Source organism: Mobula birostris, chromosome 9 (genome assembly GCF_030028105.1).
Source record: "Mobula birostris isolate sMobBir1 chromosome 9, sMobBir1.hap1, whole genome shotgun sequence".
Lineage (NCBI taxonomy): Eukaryota > Metazoa > Chordata > Chondrichthyes > Myliobatiformes > Myliobatidae > Mobula > Mobula birostris.
Genome location: NC_092378.1, coordinates 3,056,685 through 3,078,484, shown reverse-complemented (window position 1 = coordinate 3,078,484; position 21,800 = coordinate 3,056,685).

The window sequence follows — 21,800 nt, the reverse complement described above, 5'->3', positions numbered from 1 at the left end:
GACGCTGGGGTTCTTTGAGGATGTGACTGTTAGAAAAGCCAAAGGAAAACCAGCGGATGTGGTGCATTTGGATTTTTGAGGGTGTTCAGTAAGGTCCCATTTAGTCAACAGAAGGTTTGGAAACTCCAAAGTTCAGGAATAGAAAAATCTGCGGAAGGTGCCGGATACAACCGAGTCCACCTGCAGACTCACTTTCAAGGCCTCTTTGCAACTCGTGGTCTCAGTACTTTTTATTTGCACTTTGATAAATGGCCAGTCTTTGTGAAGAGTTTTTAGTCCATCCTATGGTATTGCTTTACTTTCCTGTACGTGCTCTTACTGACTTGCAGTATACTTTGAAACTTGTTGTTTTGTACCAGCAGTACAATGCAAAAGATAAAATGTACTGTAAATCACAATAATAAATAAATAGTGCAAAGAAAGAGCAAGGTTAGTGTGCTTGTGTTCGTGGGATCATTGTCTATTCAGAAATCTGATGGTGGAGGGGGAAGAATCTGTTCTTAACGAGTTGAGTGTGGATTATCAGGCTTCTGTCCCTCGTCTTTGATGGTAACAGTGAGAAGAGGCATGTCCTGGGTGGTGGGGTTCTTAAGAATGGATGCCATGTGTGTATATAAAAAATAAATTTACACTAAACTTTGAGCAAAGTTAGAGCACAGACCATTATGGGTAATGTGCTAACTTATGTATTGGGCCAGATGTAAAGAGTAGGAATAAACTAAAAACTCTCTGAAAAGTGAGTCACACAGGATCCAGGGCTTACGGTCCAACTCTTCACAGTACATGTGGTCAACTTGGGTGCAAGAACACATTGACATCACTCAGTAGATATCTGGATGTTAGCATAATTCAGGGAGATGAAGGTGATGCTGAGGTAGAAGATTGGATGTGACATTGGTGAATGACAGTGTTGGCTCTGTCCCTGCCTCTACCAGAGATTCTGCAGACGCTAAACCCTCTTCCTTTTCAGTCTCACCCAACTGGCTTCACCTATCACCTAGGTTCTTCTTCCCCACCTTCTTATTCTGGCATCTTCCCCCTTTGTTTCCAGTCCTGATGAAGGGTCTCAGCCCAAAACATTGACTTTCTGTGATTTCTCCCTCTGCCTGTTTGTCCCACTATCCAACATATAGTGGGCCAATGCTAAGCTGCCCAGCACATAACCAGCACCAGCCTTCCCTGCATCGAGGACATGTACATATATACAGAAAGGTGCCAGAAAAAGGCCAGTAACATCATGATGGATACCACCCACCCTGTTCATGAACTGTTTGTCCCACTCCCATCAGGGGGGAAGGCTATATAGCATCCACGCCAGGACCACCAGACTCAAAAACAGTTACTTCCCCAAGAAGTAAGGCTGATCAACACCTCCACCCACTAACGCACCCCTCCACATCCCCAACCCACCCCTCCACACCCCCAATCACCACTACTTTATCATTCCCTGTCAGTCAGACACTCCTGTGTCTAATCGCACTTTATAGACATACAATCTGTCTGTGTATACAAGCTGCCTTATGTATTTATACTGCATTTTTAAAAATTATTACTGTGTCTTTATCTTACTGTGTGTTGTTGTGCTGCATTGGGTTTGGAGTAACAATTATCTCATTCTCCTTTACAATTATGTACTAGAAATGACATTAAACAGTCTTGAATCTGAAGGATGTTTTTTTTTTCCCAAAACTGTGCTGTTGTTGAGAGATTGTCAGCTTGTTCACCTTCCTCCTGAGCTCATTGCTCACTTAGTGGGATGAAACGTTCACGTCATTGAAATGGATACGCGTTCTAATGGAGTCTCATCACTCAACACCAACACTGAAGTCAAGAGTGAATTAAATATGTATAGGCAGGGAGGGATTTACGTACAACATTATAGCACAGTGCAAGGCCCTTTGGCTCACAATGTTGTGCCAAAGTTATAGAGTCATAGAGAAGTACAGCACAGTAACAGGCCCTTTGGCCCTTCTAGTCCATGCTGAGAACCATTTAATCTGTCTACTCCCATCGACATGCATCAGGACCATAGCCCTCCCTACCCTACCATCCATGTCCCAATCCAAGTTTCTCTTAAACATTGAAATCGAGCTCGCATGCACCACTTGTGCTGGCAGCTCATTCTACACTCTCAGGGCCCTCTGAGATAACCTACTGCAAAATCAAACTAATCCTTCCTTCCTACATAGCCCAAACAACAGGAATTCTGCAGATGCTGGAAATTCAAGCAACACACAAAAAAGTTGCTGGTGGATGCAGCAGGCCAGGCAGCATCTCTGGGAAGAGGTGCAGCCTGGCCTGCTGCGTTCACCAGCAACTTTTATGTGTGTTCCTACATAGCCCTCTCTTTTTCTATCATCCACGTGAGTCTCTTAAATGTCCCTAATGTATCTGCCTCTACCTCCACCACCACTAGCAGGGTGTTCCACACACTCACCACTCTCTGTGTGAAGAACTTGCTTTTGACATTTCCCCACCCCCAAACTTCCCTCCAATCACCTTAAAATGATGTCCCCTCATATTAGCCATTTCTGTCCAGGGAAAAAGTCTTTGTCTGTCCACTCTATCAATGCTTCTTATCACCTTACACTCCTCTATCAAGTCATGTATTATCTTAACTTCACTCCAAAGAGAAAAGTCCTAGCCCACTCAGCCTAACCTCATAAGACATGCTCTCTAATCCGAGCAGCATCCTGGTAAATCTCTTCTGCGCGAACAAGAGAACAGTTCTGTTGAAGGGTCTTGGCCCAAAACATCGACTGTTTACTCTTTTCCATAGATGCTGCCTGGCCTGCTGAGATCCTCCAGCATTTTGTTTGTGTTTCTGCACCCTCTCTAAAGCTTCTATGTCCTTCCTATAATGGGCCAACCAGAACCGAACACTGTTTTCCAAGTGTGGTCTAATCAGGGTTTTATAGAGCTGCCACGTTACCTCGTGACTCTCAGACTCGAAAGTCGAGGCGCAGTGGCTGGAGACAGCAAATCTCTGCGAGCCCGTTGGGAAAGTCATAAACCCAGTGTCCGCAAGTCTGAGGCCCCCTGGAGGCCGGAGGCCGAAGACAGCCTGTCCTTGGGTTGCGGGACTGTGCTTGTGTGCGTGGGTGGCTGTCAGGGAGGAAAGGGGTGTTTTTGCTGTTGTTGTTTTGTTCCTTGTGCTCTGTGTTGTTCTGCCAAGCACAGTGGGCATGCAGTGTTGGCACGAGAATGTGTGGCGACACTTGTGAACTGGCCCCGGCACATGTTCAGATTGTGTTGGTCGTGAATGCAAACAACACTTTTCACTGATGTTTAATGTATATGTGATAAATAAATGAATCTGAAGGATCCTGAAGTATCTTTGGCAAGTAATATTGAGAGAGCAATTGATATTTGGAATACTGTGCCTGAGGGGGTGGTGCATTCATAAACAGTCACTACATTTAAGAGGCATTTAGACAGACGTTTAAATGTCACACTGTTAGGTGAAAGGTTTCAGTCTCCACTGAGTCAGAGAATTTGATTTGCCATTGTGTCCCTAATAAATAAAAAGATAAATGAAGTTCAAATATAAGGCTCTTGTCATTCATCTGAATGCATGTTTATCACTAAACAAACCAATTTACTACTCAGAAAGGAATAACAGGAGTTCTAAATCCAATCTCCTCAGAAGGTGTAGATGTGCCTTTTTGACAAGTGAGGAGGTGTTGTGGGTCCAGGTATGTTCAAAGGTTCAAAGCCACTGCTGTCGGTCCGCACCAGTTTACCTCAGTTTTGTCATTATTATTTTATCCTCAACGTTAGTCTGTTCACAGTGGATTTTTTATGTGCAGTAATTCCAAGCTGAGAGCTCAATCAATTAATCATAATGTTTCAATTCAGTGACTATCTGATTAGCTTCTAACAGGATAAATATCAAATGATAAAGCTTTACTTGTCATATCGAAATATAGCGTGAAATGCATTATTTTCATCAAAAAAATCAGCGAGGATTGTGCTGGGCAAACAGCAAGTGTCACTGGCACTGACAGAGCATGTCCACAACTTCCTAACTCTTTGGAATGTGGGAGGGAACCAAAGACCCCAAAGGAAACTCTCGCGGTCACAGGGAAAACATACAAACTCCTTACAGGGAGCAGTGGGAATCGAACCCCGATCGTCCAGCTGGTGTTGCAAAGTGGTTGTGAGATTAGTAAGTTGTGGGCATCCCATATTGGTGCTGAAAGTGTGGTGACATGTGGGGGCTGCCCCCAGCACACCCTTGGGCATTAACACAAACAACGCACTTCACTGTATGTTTCAATATCTCAACTTCAAGTTCAGTTTATTTGCATTCAACCGTAAACATGTATAGCACCAAACGAAACAACATTCCACAACACAGTACATATAACTCACGCACAACACATAAAGTAATATTACCACAAATAAATTAACAAATAACGAGGTGCATTTATGACACAAGTTAAAAGTAAACAGTCTAATGGCACAGGCATGATGAGACCTGGGTGGTGAGAGGGAGTTCAGTAGCCTCATGGCCTGGGGGAAAAAGCTGTTTCCCATCCTAACAGTCCTTGTCCTACTGTTACAGTACCTCCTGCCTGACGGACGGATGGGAGGGATCCTTCACAATGTTAAGGGTCCTGTGTATGCAGCGCTCCTGATAAATATCTCTAATGGGTTGAAGAGAGACCCTGATGATCTCCTCAGCAGTCCTCACAATCCTTTGTGAGAACTTGTGATCAGATAGCTTGCAATTCCCGTGCAAGGCTGTGATATAGCTGGCCAGGACAGACTCTCGGTGGTGCTCCTGTAAAACGTAGTTAGAATGGGGTGGGGGGTGGGGGATATTGCTCACCTCAATCTCCTCAGGAAATAGAGATGCTGCTGTGCTTTCTTGACTAAAGAGATGCTGGCGAGGGCCAGGCGAGGTCATCTACGATGTGCACTCCCAGAAACTGGGTGCTTCCGACTCTCTCCTCAGAGAAAACATTTAAAATCAGCATCAGATTTAATGTCACTGGCATATGTTGTGAAACTTATTGTATTGCAGCAGCAGTACATTGCAATACATAATAATAAAAACTATAAATTACATTAAGAATATATACTGTATATATAAAAAGTAATGTAAAAAAACAGGAAAAAAGAACACAGAAGGGAGGTTTCATGGGTTCTTGGACCATTCAGAAAACTGATGGCAGAGGAGAAGAAGCTGTTTCTAAGGCAGTGCAAGTATGTGTCTTCAAGCTCCTGTACCTCCTCCTTGATGTGTGCAGTAGGATGTTGGTGATCTTTTGCCAGTCTGTTGTAGTGAGTGCAGTCTTTGCAGCTTTACACTGGGGGAGCAGCATCAGTGCTGGTGATGCAAAATGACTAAATAAACCCATCAAAAAGGCTGGGTCTGTCCTTAACTACAACCTGGACTCTTGAGTTAGTGGTGGAGAGGAGGCCACTAAACAAACTGTTATCCATTATGGACAATCTGGCACATCCTCTCCATGACCTACTGAATAAGCAGTGGAGCACCCTTTCAAACAGAGTCATTCAGCTCTGCCGTCACAAGGATTGTTACAGAAAATCTTTCCTACCAAATGCATAAGCATATACAACAGTTCATCTCTGTGTGACAGGAAAACTCACATTATAGTACAATATTGATGTTAATAGTGATTACCGCTTCTCCATTCCAGCTCCTTAGTTTTTGCGACATTGAGAGAGTGGTTTGTAATCCAAAAGCCTAACAGTACATAACACCACGCTCAAGGTCAATTTCTTCCCCACTGTTATCAAACTATTGAATGGTTCCCTCGCACAATAAGATGGATTTTTAACCTCACAGTCCACCATTATGATCTTGCACCTTATTTTTTACCTGCACTTACTTTCTCTGGAGCTGTTACACTTCATTCTGCATCCTTTACTGTTTTCCCTTGCTCTACCTCAGTGATTTGATTTGTATGAACAGCACGCAAGCTTTTCCACTGTACCTCGGTACATGTGACAATGATAAATCTAAACCTATGTTCTATCTTTCAAACTGTCAGAAAACACATCATTTAGTGGGAGGTTCCCTTTGTAAACAGCTTTTCTCCAAAGGCGGAACAAACACAACAGCCAAATGACCTAATTCTGTTCCTATTGTCTTATGGCCTGTTTGTCTTGTAGTCGATAATAAACCAAATGGAATTTCAACAATGAAAGAGGCCCATTTAGTCTGTGCCAAACCATTTAAACTGCCTAGTTCCATCGACCTGATAAATTTTGCTTGGAAAGTGACAAGTGTCTCTCCCTGTCACCATCTTATTCTCCTTTACAGGTTTCGACCTTGGGGGCAACACTGGAGTGTCGATGCCTGCTCCGCAAGATGGGCGACTGCCTGCCCTGCCACACCAGTACACCCACAAGGAGTTTTGGCTGTGTCCTCCCAAGCCCTTTGCTTCCCAGCAGGAATTCTCAGCGCCTGCATCCTGCCCAGCCTCGCTCTCCATCACTCCAGTGCCTTCGTACTGCAGCAGCAGCCAGGAGACCCTCAGCCTGGAGACTGAAGGTACGCCGTTGGCCTGGCTTCTTCTCTGCCTGTACTCGTTCGGTGCAACTGTTGTGTGCAGAACATAGAGAGCTCCACAGAACTCTGGTTAGATAGCGCACAGCGTACTGTGTTCATTTCTGGTTGCCTTATTATAGGAAGGATGTGGAAGCTTTAGAGAGAGTGCTGAGGATATTTACCAGGATGCTGCCTGAGTTAACCGCTCTTGGGGTATTGTCTACAGTTCTGGTATCTCATTATAGAAAGGATTTGGAAGCTTTAGAGAGGATGCAGAGGAGATTTTCCAGGATGCTGCCTGGATTAGAGAGCATGTCGTATGTAGGTAGGTTGAGAGAGCTAAGATGTTTCTCCTTGGAGGATGAGAGGTGACTTGATAGAGGTGTACAAGATGATAAGAGGCATTGATAGAGTGGACAGCCGGAGACTTTTTCCCAGAGTGGAAATGACTAATAAAAGTGGACATAACTTTAAGATGATTGGAGGAAAGTGTCCTCCCAGAGGACCACAACTTTGTTGTAGGGTTTGGAGGCTTGCATGCCTCAATGAACCAGAGAGCTATGTTGGCTGGAGTCCATGCCTTGTGCCCTGACTCTTGGTAGGGTGACCCATGCTAAACAGGTCATAGGGTAGAGGCCAGACTATGAGTGGTCCAGCAGTCCTCCGGGTTTGGGGGTTCAGCTCTGAGCTAACAACCCTGACTGGGGGAAAAAAGTTCCAGAAACAGCAATGAATTATCCTTTTACATCTGAGTGCGACGGTATTCCTGAGTCTCCTCCCGGGACTTCTGTGACTGATAGTAGTGAAAAATGAGAAGAAGCTACAGACATGATGAAGGAAGCCCTGAACACTGCCAAGGACAGACAGACATTCCTGCCCTAAACATCAGTGGCATAACGGGGGGTGCAGGATGAAAGTATAGGGGGGAGACAGAAGTAGGTTTTTTTTAACACAGAGAATGGTGTTTCCATGAAGCACACTGCCGGGACGGTGATAAAGGCAGATACTTTGAAGACATTTAAGAAACTTTTAGGGAGGTAGATGGATGTCTGCAGAACAGAGATCTGTGTGGGAGGGAAGGGTTAGATTGATCTTGGAGTAAGTTAAAGGGTCAGGACAACATCGTGAAGCCACAGGGCTGTACTGTAATGTTCTATGTTCTATGATGTAAAATCAGGACAGTGAGTGACTTCGAGGACAGCCTGCAGATGGAGAGATTCACCCGGAACTTGTGTGGATTTACAATTTTACAATGACCAATGAACCTACCAACTGGTAGGTCTTTGCACTGTGGGAAGAAACCAGAGCACCCAGAGAAAACCCATGCCATCACAGGGAGAACATACAAACTCCTTACAAGCAGCAGTGTGAATTGAACTCGGGTTTTACAGGAGCTGCTACACTTTATTCGGCATTGTTATTGTTTTACCTTGTTCTACCTCAATGCACTGGGTAATGATCTGATCTGTATGAACAGTATATAAGACAAGTTTTTCACTGTACATGTGACTATAATAACCCTTCCAATTCCAATAAACCTCTATAAGTCCACCCCTCGGCGTACTTCTCTCCAGGGGAAATATCTGCAGCCAGGACACCTCCATGTGCCAGGAACTGGTGGATAGTGAGGCAGATCTGAGTGACGAAAATGGCAGTTTGATTTATTTAGAGATATTGCACAGTGACAGACCCTTCTGGTCCAACGAGTCACACCATGTGACCAAGTAACCTATAACCCAGGCCATGCCCTCTAGTTGGTGCTGCCAACAGGAAGAAGGTACAGGAGCCTCAGGACTCATACCACCAGGTTCAGGAGCAGTTGTTACCTCTCAACCATCAGGCTCTTGAACCAGAGGGGATAACTTTACCCAACATCACTCACCACAACACTGAACTGTGCCCACAACCTATGGACTCACTTTCAAGGACTCGTCATCTTATACTCTTCATATTTGTTGCTTATTTATTTATTATTTTTCTGTTTTGCTTTGCACAGTTCGTTGCCTTTTGCACTTTGCTTGTCTGTCCTGTTGGTGTGGTCTTTCATTGATTCTATTACGTTTCTGGGATTTACCAAGTATGCCCCCAAGAAAATGAATCTCGAGGTTGTATATGGTGACATATAATGAATGTACTTTGATAATAAATTTACTTTGAATTCTAATTATTAACTAACATGTCATGGGTGACTTTGGGTGGGATGGTATGGGGGGTGGGGTGGGTTGGTTTCTGCAGTGTGGAGTAACTGTAATGACATTCTGGTTGTCAGAGCCTGAAATTAAAAGACTTGCTGATAGTTCGGAAGGTGTTGAAAGATCACATCAACAAAACAGTCAAATTGGCGCCTTGGTGCAGGAGCAGGTAATGCCGAGTGGCCTGTTTTCATGCTAAATCCATCTGTGACTCCCCTGTGGCTATATGGCAAAGGGGAGGAAGTTTTTCCCACACTCATCATCTTAGGAACAGCTTCTTCTGAATTGATTTTATTTCTTACATACTTCGTATAAGTGAGGAGTAAAAACCTTAACGGTGCGTCTCCATCTGAATGTGCAAATTATAGTAAATTGTAATAAATCGTGTGTACAGTAAGATATACAACAGGACAGTCAATATAGCTTAGAGATACAATTGTGTCAGCGTGAATTAATCAGTCTGATAGCCTGGTGGAAGAAGCTGTCCCGGAGCCTGTGGATCCTGGCTTTAATGCTGTAGTACCGTTTCCCAGATGGTAGCAGCTGGAACAGTTTGTGGTTGGCGTGACCAGGCAAGATGCAACCCAGGCTACTGTGGGAAGCGAGAGAGGAGATTGCTGAGCCTCTGGCAATGATCTTTGCATCATCAATAGGGACGGGAGAGGTTCTGGAGGATTGGAGGGTTGCGGATGTTGTTCCCTTATTCAAGAAAGGGAGTAGCGATAGCCCAGGAAATTATAGACCAGTGAGTCTTACTTCAGTGGTTGGTAAGTTGATGGAGAAGATCCTGAGAGGCAGGATTTATGAACATTTGGAGAGGCATAATATGATTAGGAATAGTCAGCATAGCTTTGTGAAAGGCAAGTCGTGCCTTACGAGCCTGATTGAATTTTTTGAGGATGTAACTAAACACATTGATGAAGGAAGAGCAGTCAGTAGCTGTAGTGTATATGGATTTCAGCAAGGCATTTGATAAGGTACTCCATGCAAGGCTTATTGAGGAAGTAAGGAGGCATGAGATCCAAGGGGACATTGCTTTGTGGATCCGGAACTGGCTTGCTCACAGAAGGCAAAGAGTGGTAGCAGACAGGTTATATTCTGCATGGAGGTCAGTGACCAGTGGAGTGCCTCAGGGATCTGTTCTGGGACCCCTACTCTTTGTGATTTTTATAAATGACCTGAATAAGGAAGTGGAGGGATGGGTTAGTAAATTTGCTGATGACACAAAGGTTGGGGATGTTGTGGATAGTGTGGAGGGCTGTCAGAGGTTACAGCAGGACATTGAAAGGATGCAAAACTGGGCTGAGAAGTGGCAGATGGAATTCAACCCAGATAAGTGTGAGGTGGTTCATTTTTGTGGGTCAAATATGATAGCAGAATATAGCATTAATGATAAGACTCGTGGCAGTGTGGAGGATCAGAGGGATCTTGGGGTCCGAGTCCATAGGACACTCAAAGCTGCTGTGCAGGGTGACTCTGTGATTAAGAAGGCATACAGTGCATTGGCCTTCATCAATCGTGGCATTGAGTTTAGGAGCCGAGAGGGAATGTTGCAGCTATATAGGACCCTGGTCAGACCCCACTTGGAGTACTGTGCTCAGTTCTGGTCGCCTCACTACAGGAAGGACGTGGAAACCATAGAAAGGGTGCAGAGGAGATTTACAAGGACGTTGCCTAGATTGGGGAGCATGCCTTCTGAGAATAGGTTGAGTGAACTCGGCCTTTTCCCCTTGGAGCGACGGAGGATGAGAGGTGACCTGATAGAGGTGTGTAAGATGATGAGAGGCATTGATCATGTGGATAGTCAGAGGCTTTTTCCCAGGGCTGAAATGGCTAACACAAGAGGACACAAGTTTAAGGTGCTTGGAAGTAGGTACAGAGGAGACGTCAGGGGTAAGTTTTTTTACACAGAGAGTGGTGAGTGCATGGAATAGGCTGCCGGTAATGGTGGTGGAGGCAGATACAATAGGGTCTTTTAAGAGACTCCTGGATAGGTACATGGAGCTTAGAAAAATAGGGGGCTGTGGTTAACCCTAGGTAATTTCTCAGGTAAGGACATGTTCGGCACAGCATTGTGGGCTGAAGGGCCTGTATTGTGCTGAAGGTTTTCTATGTTTCTATGTTTCACACCTCAGCCCCAGAGGAACAATGTTTCATTTAGCTGTAGACATGTCTGTGGTTAAATGACAATTACCTTGAGCTTGATAAATACATAAATCCCAGCATGTATTTACAATATAAACCACATTATAACAAGTGGTTTAAAGTATTTACAGTGCAGTGCAGTGACAGGGGTAATAAATAGAGGGTGTGGGGGAAACTAGAATGGTTGATCAGACCTGGTGGAAGAAGCTTTTAAAATGGCATAAAGTTTTTATTTTATTAGCCCTGTACCGCTTTCTAAAAGGGAGCTTTTGGGAAAGACTGTTTGTTGGGTGAGTAGTGTCCACTTGGTCTCATCAGATTGTCATAGCTGCAGGGTGGGGGAATCGTGGGGATGAGCTCCCACTCCTGATTGAACGTGCACCTCAGTGTTCTCTGGCAACCAAGACCAGCTCCTGGTCTTCATGCGTGGCTTAACGACTAACCCAGCAGAATTGTTTCTGCTGACAGAAACAATAGGTGAAAAGTTTAAGGGGAACATGAGGGTAAGCTTCTTCACTCAAGGTTTGTGAGAGTGTGGAACAAGCTGCCAGCACAAACTCGCAAGTGTGAACTTGATTTCAACATTGAAGAGAAGTTTGGATAGGTACATGGATGGTAGGAGTATGGTGGGCTATAGGTCTGGTGCAAGTCAGTGGGATTAGATAGTTTAAATGGTTTGGCACATACTAGATGGGCCAAATGGCCTGTTTCTGTGCAGTACTTCTCTGTGATTCTAAGGAGCAAAGTGGGTTACTGGCACCTTAAAACCACTCGCTTCAGACAATGGGCTTGTCAGCACTAGGTGGCAGCTCATCTAGGAGAATGAAAACTTTGATCTCAGACATCCACTGCCTTGTGGTTCTACCTACTCATGGGGAAGACTTCAGGAGTAAATCACGAGGGAAAAATCCAAAGCTGGAGTCCCTAAGGCAGTCATACATTGCGGTTAATGGCTACTGACAACTCCTCTAGCACCACTGGTGCCAAACTGTATCGGTATCTGCTGTTCCTTTGGATTCATCGGCCGTGTGGAGAGGAGAAGCCTGCTGCCTGGGCAACAGCTCTGTCTCCATCTCATACTGACCTGACTTGCATGTCACGTAGACGGCGAGGTCACATCATCCATTGTCAACCCCGACCGGCAGAAAGTCTCGGTATCCGCAATGATTTTTCCTGTTCGTTTCTTTTCCTGGACAGATACAGTCTGCAGTGATGGTAGACTGTTCTACCTCTTATATTTTATTCCCTAACCTCTGAAGACAAGCATGCCTTCTTCACCAGCCTATCCATCTGCGTTGGCACTTTCAGGGAACTTGGACACCAACATGTTGAACATTCGTCAACCACTTACTGTACGTATTCCACCTCTGTTCATCAACCCTCCACAGATCCCCACCATTTACTGTACATGTTCCACCTCTGTTCATCAACCCTCCACAGATCCCCACCATTTACTGTACATATTCCACCTCTGTTCATCAACCCTCCACAGATCCCCACCATTTACTGTACGTGTTCCACCTCTGTTCATCAACCCTCCACAGATCCCCACCATTTACTGTACATATTCCACCTCTGTTCATCAACCCTCCACAGATCCCCACCATTTACTGTACGTGTTCCACCTCTGTTCATCAACCCTCCACAGATCCCCACCATTTACTGTACATATTCCACCTCTGTTCATCAACCCTCCACAGATCCCCACCATTTACTGTACGTGTTCCACCTCTGTTCATCAACCCTCCACAGATCCCCACCATTTACTGTACATATTCCACCTCTGTTCATCAACCCTCCACAGATCCCCACCATTTACTGTACATATTCCACCTCTGTTCATCAACCCTCCACAGATCCCCACCATTTACTGTACGTGTTCCACCTCTGTTCATCAACCCTCCACAGATCCCCACCATTTACTGTACATATTCCACCTCTGTTCATCAACCCTCCACAGATCCCCACCATTTACTGTACGTGTTCCACCTCTGTTCATCAACCCTCCACAGATCCCCACCATTTACTGTACATATTCCACCTCTGTTCATCAACCCTCCACAGATCCCCACCATTTACTGTACGTGTTCCACCTCTGTTCATCAACCCTCCACAGATCCCCACCATTTACTGTACATATTCCACCTCTGTTCATCAACCCTCCACAGGTCCCCACCATTTACTGTACATATTCCACCTCTGTTCATCAACCCTCCACAGATCCCCACCATTTACTGTACGTGTTCCACCTCTGTTCATCAACCCTCCACAGATCCCCACCATTTACTGTACATATTCCACCTCTGTTCATCAACCCTCCACAGATCCCCACCATTTACTGTACGTGTTCCACCTCTGTTCATCAACCCTCCACAGATCCCCACCATTTACTGTACATATTCCACCTCTGTTCATCAACCCTCCACAGATCCCCACCATTTACTGTACGTGTTCCACCTCTGTTCATCAACCCTCCACAGATCCCCACCATTTACTGTACATATTCCACCTCTGTTCATCAACCCTCCACAGATCCCCACCATTTACTGTACGTGTTCCACCTCTGTTCAACATAAGAACATAAGAAATAGGAGCAGGAGTAGGCCATTCAGCCCATTGACCCTGCCCCGCCATTCAATAAGATCATGGCTGATCTGTCCATAAACTCAGCACCATCTACCTGCCTTTTCCCCATAACCTTTAATTCCCCTACCATGTAAAAATCTTTCTAACTGTATCTTAAAGGAAAAGGGGAAGCACAACGAGATCTAGGTGTTCTTGTACATCAGTCACTGAAAGCAAGCATGCAAGTACAGCAGGCAGTGAAGAAAGCTAATGGCATGCTGGCCTTCATAACAAGGGGAATTGAGTAGAAGAGCAAAGAGGTCCTTCTGCAGCTGTACAGGGCCCTGGTGAGACCACACCTGGAGTACTGTGTGCAGTTTTGGTCTCCAAATTTGAGGAGGGACATTCTTGCTATTGAGGGAGTGCAGCGTAGGTTCACAATGTTAATTCCTGGGATGGCGGGACTGTCATATGTTGAAAGATTGAAGCAACTGGGCTTGTATACTCTGGAATTCAGAAGGCTGAGAGGGGATCTTATTGAAACATATAAGATTATTAAGGGATTGGACACACTGCAGACAGGAAGCATGTTCCCGCTGATGGGTGAGTCCAGAACCAGAGGCCACAATTTAAGAATTAAGGGTAGGCCATTTAGAACGGAGTTGAGGAAAAACTTTTTCACCCAGAGCGTTGTGGATCTGTGGAATGCTCTGCCCCAGAAGGCTGTGGAGGCCAAGTCTCTGGATGCTTTCAAGAAAGAGATGGATAGAGCTCTTAAAGATAGCGGAATCAAAGGTTATGGGGATAAGGCAGGAACTGGATACTGATTGTGGATGATCAGCCATGATCACAGTGAATGGTGGTGCTGGCTTCAAGGGCCGAATGGCCTACTCCTGCACCTATTGTCTATTGTCTATTAAATATATTTAGTGAAGAAGCCTCAACTGCTTCCCTGGGCAGAGAATTCCACAGATTCATCACTACTCTAGCTCACTCAACCAATCCTCAGAAGATTTGCTCTTTAATCCAGGGAGCATTCTGGTAAATCTCCTCTGTAGGTTCTCTAAAGCTTACATATCCTTCCTATAATGAGGCGAACTGATACAATACTCTGTGCACAGAGTTTTATAGAGTTGTCTATATATATTAGACATAAGTTTATATAGAGAAGTTTATATGTATAGTGAATATACTTACATATGATATATAAATATATATTACACAAATTCATATGTATAAGAAGGAGAGAATCAAATTACATCTCAATGGAAAGGAGGATAGAAACAATGGTTAAAATAGCTTATTGCTGGTAGCTATCAGCATCGGTGTTCTGTGTGCATTCCTGTGTGCTCAGTGTCAGGGCCAGAGGTTGAGGTGATACCTCTTAGCTCCAGAGAGGTGAAGTCACTGGTGAATCTCCCTCTTCTGTTGCTCGAGTAGGTCCGCAGGTTAAATCATCCATCCAGAGACTCCTCTCATTTCTGCCTCAACATCTGCTGCAAGGCCCCGGGACACAACTGTGCCCACAGGCATTCAGAAAGCTGGCCAGGGTTTCAGTAAGGTACCTTTCAGTTTTGTGCAGAGCTAATCATCTTCACTATACAGTATCTTCAAAGTTCTGACGTTTCCGCATTCCACCTGGTCCCGCTGGCAATTTTTGTTTAATTTTGCCTTCAGTCTTGTCAATTTTAAAAATAATAATCACCTATTTTTGGGAACCATCGCATTCAGAACCAGATTTAATATCACTGGCATATGTTGTGAAATTTACTATTTTGCGGCAGCAGTACATTGCAGCGGATAATAATACAAAAATACAAATTACAAGTATATATAAATTAAATTAAGTAGTGCAAAAGAGAGCAAGATATAGTAAAGTAGTGTCCTATAACACTGCTTAAATGCATTATGTACTTCTCTACAAAATTATTGTCAGAATTTTCGAGTATAGCTTTTTAAATGTTGTTTCAGGGAGCTAAATGCAAATAAGAGCCATCTCGAATTAATTCCCCCCCCCCCGCCCCCAACTCCATTGCCGAGACGTCGATATAATGAAATATTGCGACAAGACCTCGGCCACCCCCGCCGGCGTAGTGATGTACAGACGGGGCTCTGTCTGGAGGACGGTGCGAAAGATCCCTCGTCCTCCCGCACGCCTGTCTCGGCGAGAAAGACCGGCGACACTCGTGCGCGGATCTCCTGCTGCAGTGCACCACAATGCAGCGGCTGTTAGAACCGCTGGCCACACTCCGGACCCGGCTCCGTTACTGAGCGGTGGCGTGTGAGGCTCTCTCCTTGATCTTGAGTATATCGTACAGTGATAACCGGTGTCGTCTGCGTAATAATATTAACCATGTAGACCGCGCTGAAAGCCGTACGCTTTATGCTGTGATTCCGATATTACTGTCTCCGGTTCCGAATTCAGACTCAGTCCTTGAATGTTTGTGTTCATGTTGGTAAAGCTCGAATTTGTTACCCCAGTGTTCGGGTTATGTGTAAAACATTCTGACATTTGTACCAATTAATTTAAAGCATTTTGGTACGTTTTCTGACAATTGGTTAATTAGTCCGGGTTTGCAGCTGTTTTTGAGGTCTCTATTCCGGAAACGCGAAGCTTGAAGTTATTCGAAAGAGGGAATTGGGTGAGGGAGAAATTCTCTGCTGGCTGGCAAGTTTGGTACTGGGCAGACTGGCAGAGCCTTCTGGTTTAGAGGGAGAGGGAGAGAAATCAGCGAACGAGTCAAGACGGGGTGCTGTTAATCAGGAGCTGGATTGTAGAGTAACTGGTAATTGGTTAGTTGGTACAGTATAGACCGTTCAACTGGGAGATGTTTGAACAAAATCCACTTCAAGGGTTTCTCCTGTCGTAGGGTAGGCTGTAAGAGTTGAAAGGCCCCGTCCTGTCCCTGGAATGTGAACATCACAGGTTTGATGAATTTAATCAATGAAGTTTTTAATTTGTTTAAAAAGCGTGCCAAACAAAACGCCAGCATGGATGACTGTACCGCCCTGATTTGTAATGGGTGCAGAGCTGTCTGCGTGGAGTTTGCTTCACCCAGTGAGTGAGCTGTACCTGACTGTTAGGTCCATCAGTCAGAATTGTACAGTACACAGCACAGAAACTGGCCGTTCAGCCCAACTCATCCATGCCAACCAAGTCCCATTTGCCTACACTTGGCCCATATCCCTCTCAACCTTTCCAGTCCTTGTGCTTGGCCCAGAGATGGTCTGGTGTGTGCACCTTCTAATGAAGGGTCTCGACCCAAAACGTTGACTGTTTATTCCCCTCCATTGATGCTGCCTGACCTGCTGAGTTCCTCCAACTTTCTGTGCACCTTGCTCTGGATTTCCAGTGTCTGCAGGATCTCAGAATCACATTTATTATCACTGATATGAGTCATGAGATGTTGTTTTGTAGCTGCAGTACAGTGCACAATGTAAAGTTACTGTTACAATAAGGAATATAAAAAGATAAACAAGTAGTGCCAAAAGAGAGCAAAATAGCAAGGTAATGCTCATGGTTTTATGAACCACCCAGAAATATGATGGGGAAGGGGAAGATGCTGTTCTTAAAATGTTGAATGTGGGTCCTCAGACTCCTCTGTGATGAGAGAGCTTTCACCGGCTGGATGGGAGAGCTTGCAGTGGCTGGTGAGGGTGCTTCCTGAGGGTGCTGCTTTTCTGAGGCATCGCCTTTTGGAGATGTCCTCAATGGTGGCGAGGCTAGTGACCGAGATGGAACTGACTGAATTTACAGCCTTCATATCAGACAGCCGACGTAACCAATCAGAATGCTTCCTAAGCTGCATCTGTAGATTCATGCCACCGTCTGTAAGTAGTTTGTATATTATCTCTCTGACCGTGAGCAATTCCTCCAGTTTCATTGCACGTTCCAAAGATGTCCTGTACAGGTTAGGGCTGGTAAGTTGTGGACATGTCCTGTACGGGTTAGGGCTAGTAAGTTGTGGACATGCGCTGTACGAGTTAGGGTTAGTAAGTTGTGGACGTGTCCTGTACGGGTTAGGGCTGGTAAGTTGGGGACATGTCCTGTACGGGTTAGGGCTGGTAAGTTATGGACATGTCCTGTACGGGTTAGGACCAGTAAGTTGTAGACGTGCTATGTTGGCACTGGAAGCATTGCAATGCTTGTGGGCTGCCCCCAGCCTCATCCTCAGTCTGTGGTGATCGTTGCTGCAACTGGTACATTTCACTGTACCTTTCAATGTGCATGTGACGAATAAAGCTAATCTTTGCCCATTTACAACTAATCCCAGCCCCACTGATCCTTTTCAGATTCCACCACTTGCTTGAACACCAGGGTGAATTGAGCCGCCACCTGCTTGTCTTTGGGATGTGGGAGGAGATGAGACCACCTGGGACCTGGGGACCTCGACACAGACCGCACCTGAGGCCAGGATTAAACCTGTGTCCCTGAAGACACAAGGCAGCAGCTCTTCCTGCCGCACCACTGGACCACTCAGTCTGAGTTTTCCCACTGGGCACTGACTGTAGACTGGTATCCTTGTCCCCACGGCTCTCCCTGGGACCTCAGAAACTGAGTGCTTCCTCTAACTATTCTACCTTGGGGTAGGGGAGTGGAGAAAAGGTCAAGGACAAAGTAAACACCAGATTCTTGAGATGCTGGAAATCCAAAGCAACATACTAAATGCTGAAGGAAATCTACCCCCTCCCCCTTCTCTCTCTCCATTTCCCATTTTGGCGCTCTAACCCCTTCTCCTCATCTACCTATCAGGTCACTGTGGTACCCCTTCTCCTTCCCTTTCTCCCATGGTCCGCTCTCCTCTCCTGTCAGATTCCTCCTTCAGCCCTTCACCTCTGCCGCCTATCACCTCCCAACTTCTTACTTCATCCCCCACCTGCCACCTGCCAGATTGTATTCCTCCTGATTCTGGTATCTTTCCCCTTCCTTTCCCATCCTGACGAAGGGTCTCGACTGAAATGTTGACTGTTTATTCCTCTCTATAGATGCTGCCTGACTTGCTGAGTTCCTTCAGCATTTTGTGTGTGTTACTCTGGATTTCCAGTATCTGCAGAGTTATTTGTGTCTATGAGTTCCTCAAGGACACAGTAATCGTGTAAAGTTGATCCTTGAAATCATGTTGGCTTGCTCGCAAAGGTTGGGGTGTTGTGTGAGTAGTCTTTGAGAAGTTTGATCAATTCCTCAGCCCTCTCTGTAAACTGGGGTCTCTGTGTCACCATGCTTCACCTCGTGATCCAGACCAGCTCTTTGCTATTGGCCTTGTGGCCTTATTTTATTATGGCAGGATAATATGGGATTGACAAACACAAGGGATGAGATAATTAGACCAAGCAATTAGCAAACAGGCCCTTCAGCCCATCTAGTCCGTGTTGAACTGTAGTCCCATTCTGGACCACTGGCCCCCACAGCGAAAGACAAAGATTAGATTAGATTAGATTCTCTCTGTCTCTGGAGACAGCTTATCTACTGGAGTCTATTATAAACTCATGGACTCTCACAGCTACCTGAACTATACCTCTTCCCACCCAGTTATTTGTAAAAACATCACCCCCTTCTCTCAATCCCTTTGTCTCCACTGCACCTGCTCTCAGGACGAGACTTTTCATTCTAGAGTGAAGGAGATGTCCTCCTCCTTCAAAGAAAGGGGCTTTCCTTCCTCCACCATCAACGCAGCCCTCAACAGCATCTCTTCCATTTCACACATATCTGCTCTCACCCCATCCTCCCGCCACCCCACCAGGGATGGGGTGTCTCTTGTCCTCCCATACCAGCCTCTGCATCCAGCACATAGTTCTTCACAACTTCTTCCATCTCCAACGGGATCCCACCACCAAGCACATCATTCCTCTCTCCCATTTTCTGCTTTCCACGGGATTCGCTCCCTACGCGATTCCCTTGTCCATTCGTCCCTCCCCACTGACCTCCCTCCTGGCACTTATCATTGCAAGGGGAACAAGTGCTACACCTGCCCCTACACTTCCTCCCTCACTGCCATTCAGGGCCCTAAACAGTCCATCCAGCTGAGGCAATACTTCACCTGTGAGTCTGTTGGGGTCATCGACTGTGTCCAGTGCTCCCAGTGTGGTCTCTTGTATATCGGTGAGACCTGACGTAAATTGGGAGACCGTTTCACCGAGCACCTGCACTCTGTCTGCTAGAAAAGCGGAATCTCCCACTGGCCGCCTGTTTTAATTCCACTTCCCATTCCCATTCCGATATGTCCATCTATGGCCTCCTCCACTGTTGTGATGAGGTGACACTCAGGTTGGAGGAAACTCCAACCTGGGCAGCCTCCAACCTAATGGCAAGAACACTGATTTCTCGAAATTGGATCAGCAAGTTTTCTGATGATACAAAGATTGGAGGTGTAGTAGACAGTGAGGAAGGTTTTCAGAGCCTGCAGAGGAACTTGGACCAGCTGGGAAAATGGGCTAAAAAATGGCAGATGGAGTTTAATACTGACAAGTGTGAGGTATTGCACGTTGGAAGGACAAACCGACGTAGAACATACAGGGTTAATGGTAAGGCATTGAGGAGTGCAGTGGAACAGAGGGATCTGGGAATACAGATACAAAATTCCCTAAAAATGGCGTCACAGGTAGATAGGGTCGTAAAGAGAGCTTTTGGTACATTGGCCTTTATTAATCAAAGTATTGAGTATAAGAGCTGGAATGTTATGATGAGGTTGTATAAGGCATTGGTGAGGCCGAATCTGGAGTATTGTGTTCAGTTTTGGTCACCAAATTACAGGAAGGATATAAATAAGGTTGAAAGAGTGCAGAGAAGGTTTACAAGGGTGTTGCCGGGACTTGAGAAACTCAGTTACAGAGAAAGGTTGAATAGGTTGGGACTTTATTCCCTGGAGCGTAGAAGAATGAGGGGAGATTTGATAGGGGTATATAAAATTATGATGGGTATAGATAGAGTGAATGCAAGCAGGCTTTTTCCACTGAGGCAAGGGGAGAAAAAAACCAGAGGACATGGGTTAAGGGTGAGGGGGGAAAAGTTTAAAGGGAACATTAGGGGGGGCTTCTTCACACAGAGAGTAGTGGGAGTATGGAATGAGCTGCCAGATGAGGTGGTAAATGCGGGTTCTTTTTTAACATTTAAGAATAAATTGGACAGATACATGGATGGGAGGTGTATGGAGGGATATGGTCCGTGTGCAGGTCAGTGGGACTAGGCAGAAAATGGTTCGGCACAGCCAAGAAGGGCCAAAAGGCCTGTTTCTGTGCTGTAGTTTCTATGGTTTCTATGGATAATAGATTGGCCATGAACAGATTTGATGAGCAGATTGGCCTAATTCTGCTCCTCTGTTTTGTTGTCAAAGGGCTACAGATGGTGGGATCTGACAGGAGAGAAAGGTGGAACACAAAATCAAGGGAGAGTTCAGGAGGTCGGATGGGAACAGCGGGGAAATGAACCCAGTGAGAGGGATGTGTGAGTGATGGGCCGGAGGGAGGAAGGGAATGAAACAAGGGGACAGGGAAGTAGACTGGGTCTAGGGAGAGAGAAAGGTTTTTTTTTGCTGACTCTATTGTAGTTCTTTGTTTTCCTGTAGGTGCCTTTAAGAAAATGAATCATGCGTAGTTTGATAATAAGTTTTCTTTGAACTTTGAAAAGGGATAAAGGGGGAGTATTATACCAGAAATTGGAGAACTTAATGTGCATGCAGTTCGGTCGCAGACGAACTAGGGGAAGACGAGATGCAGTTCCCATGGTACTGTAACTCACTTCCACTGGAAAAAACCAAACCGGTTTCAGACATGGATCCAAAGCACCAATGGTGGGACATTCATGTCAGCAACAGGTAACACTTTAATTTCATGCTGTGAAAAACCAAACCCTAGTCCAGATGAAACCCTCCTCCTGTTCACTGCCAATTCTCAAACAATCTCTGTCAAACATCACCGTGTTTGGTATTTGAAAGTGACTCCCAGGATCTAGCAAGGTGGGTACTGCAGACAGCCCTCTGCCCCACTCATGACCTCCTGACAGAACGTGCTCCTCGGTCACATTGTGAATCTTTGCTTGGCTTAACAGAGCGATCTGAACTCAACACATTGAGCGATCTGCCCCTGCTATGCTGGGGGAAGTGGAAAGATGACATATTGGGGGCAGGGTGGTTTCCTAAGGAGCAGAAGTGGCTGAGGCCAGGATATATGATGAGAGGCTTGGAAGGGGTAAATCGGATGGGTTTAATTGCCTCAACAGAGTGGGCAAGGTACAGAGTTATGACATGGGAGGACTGGAGAGGTGGGAGGTGTTGCAAGAAATGTGTTCATCCAGAGGGTGGTAGGGGTCTGGGTCTCTCCACCAGAAAGGGTAGAGATCGGGAGTCTTGCCCACATCTCCACAGTACTTGGACGTGGCC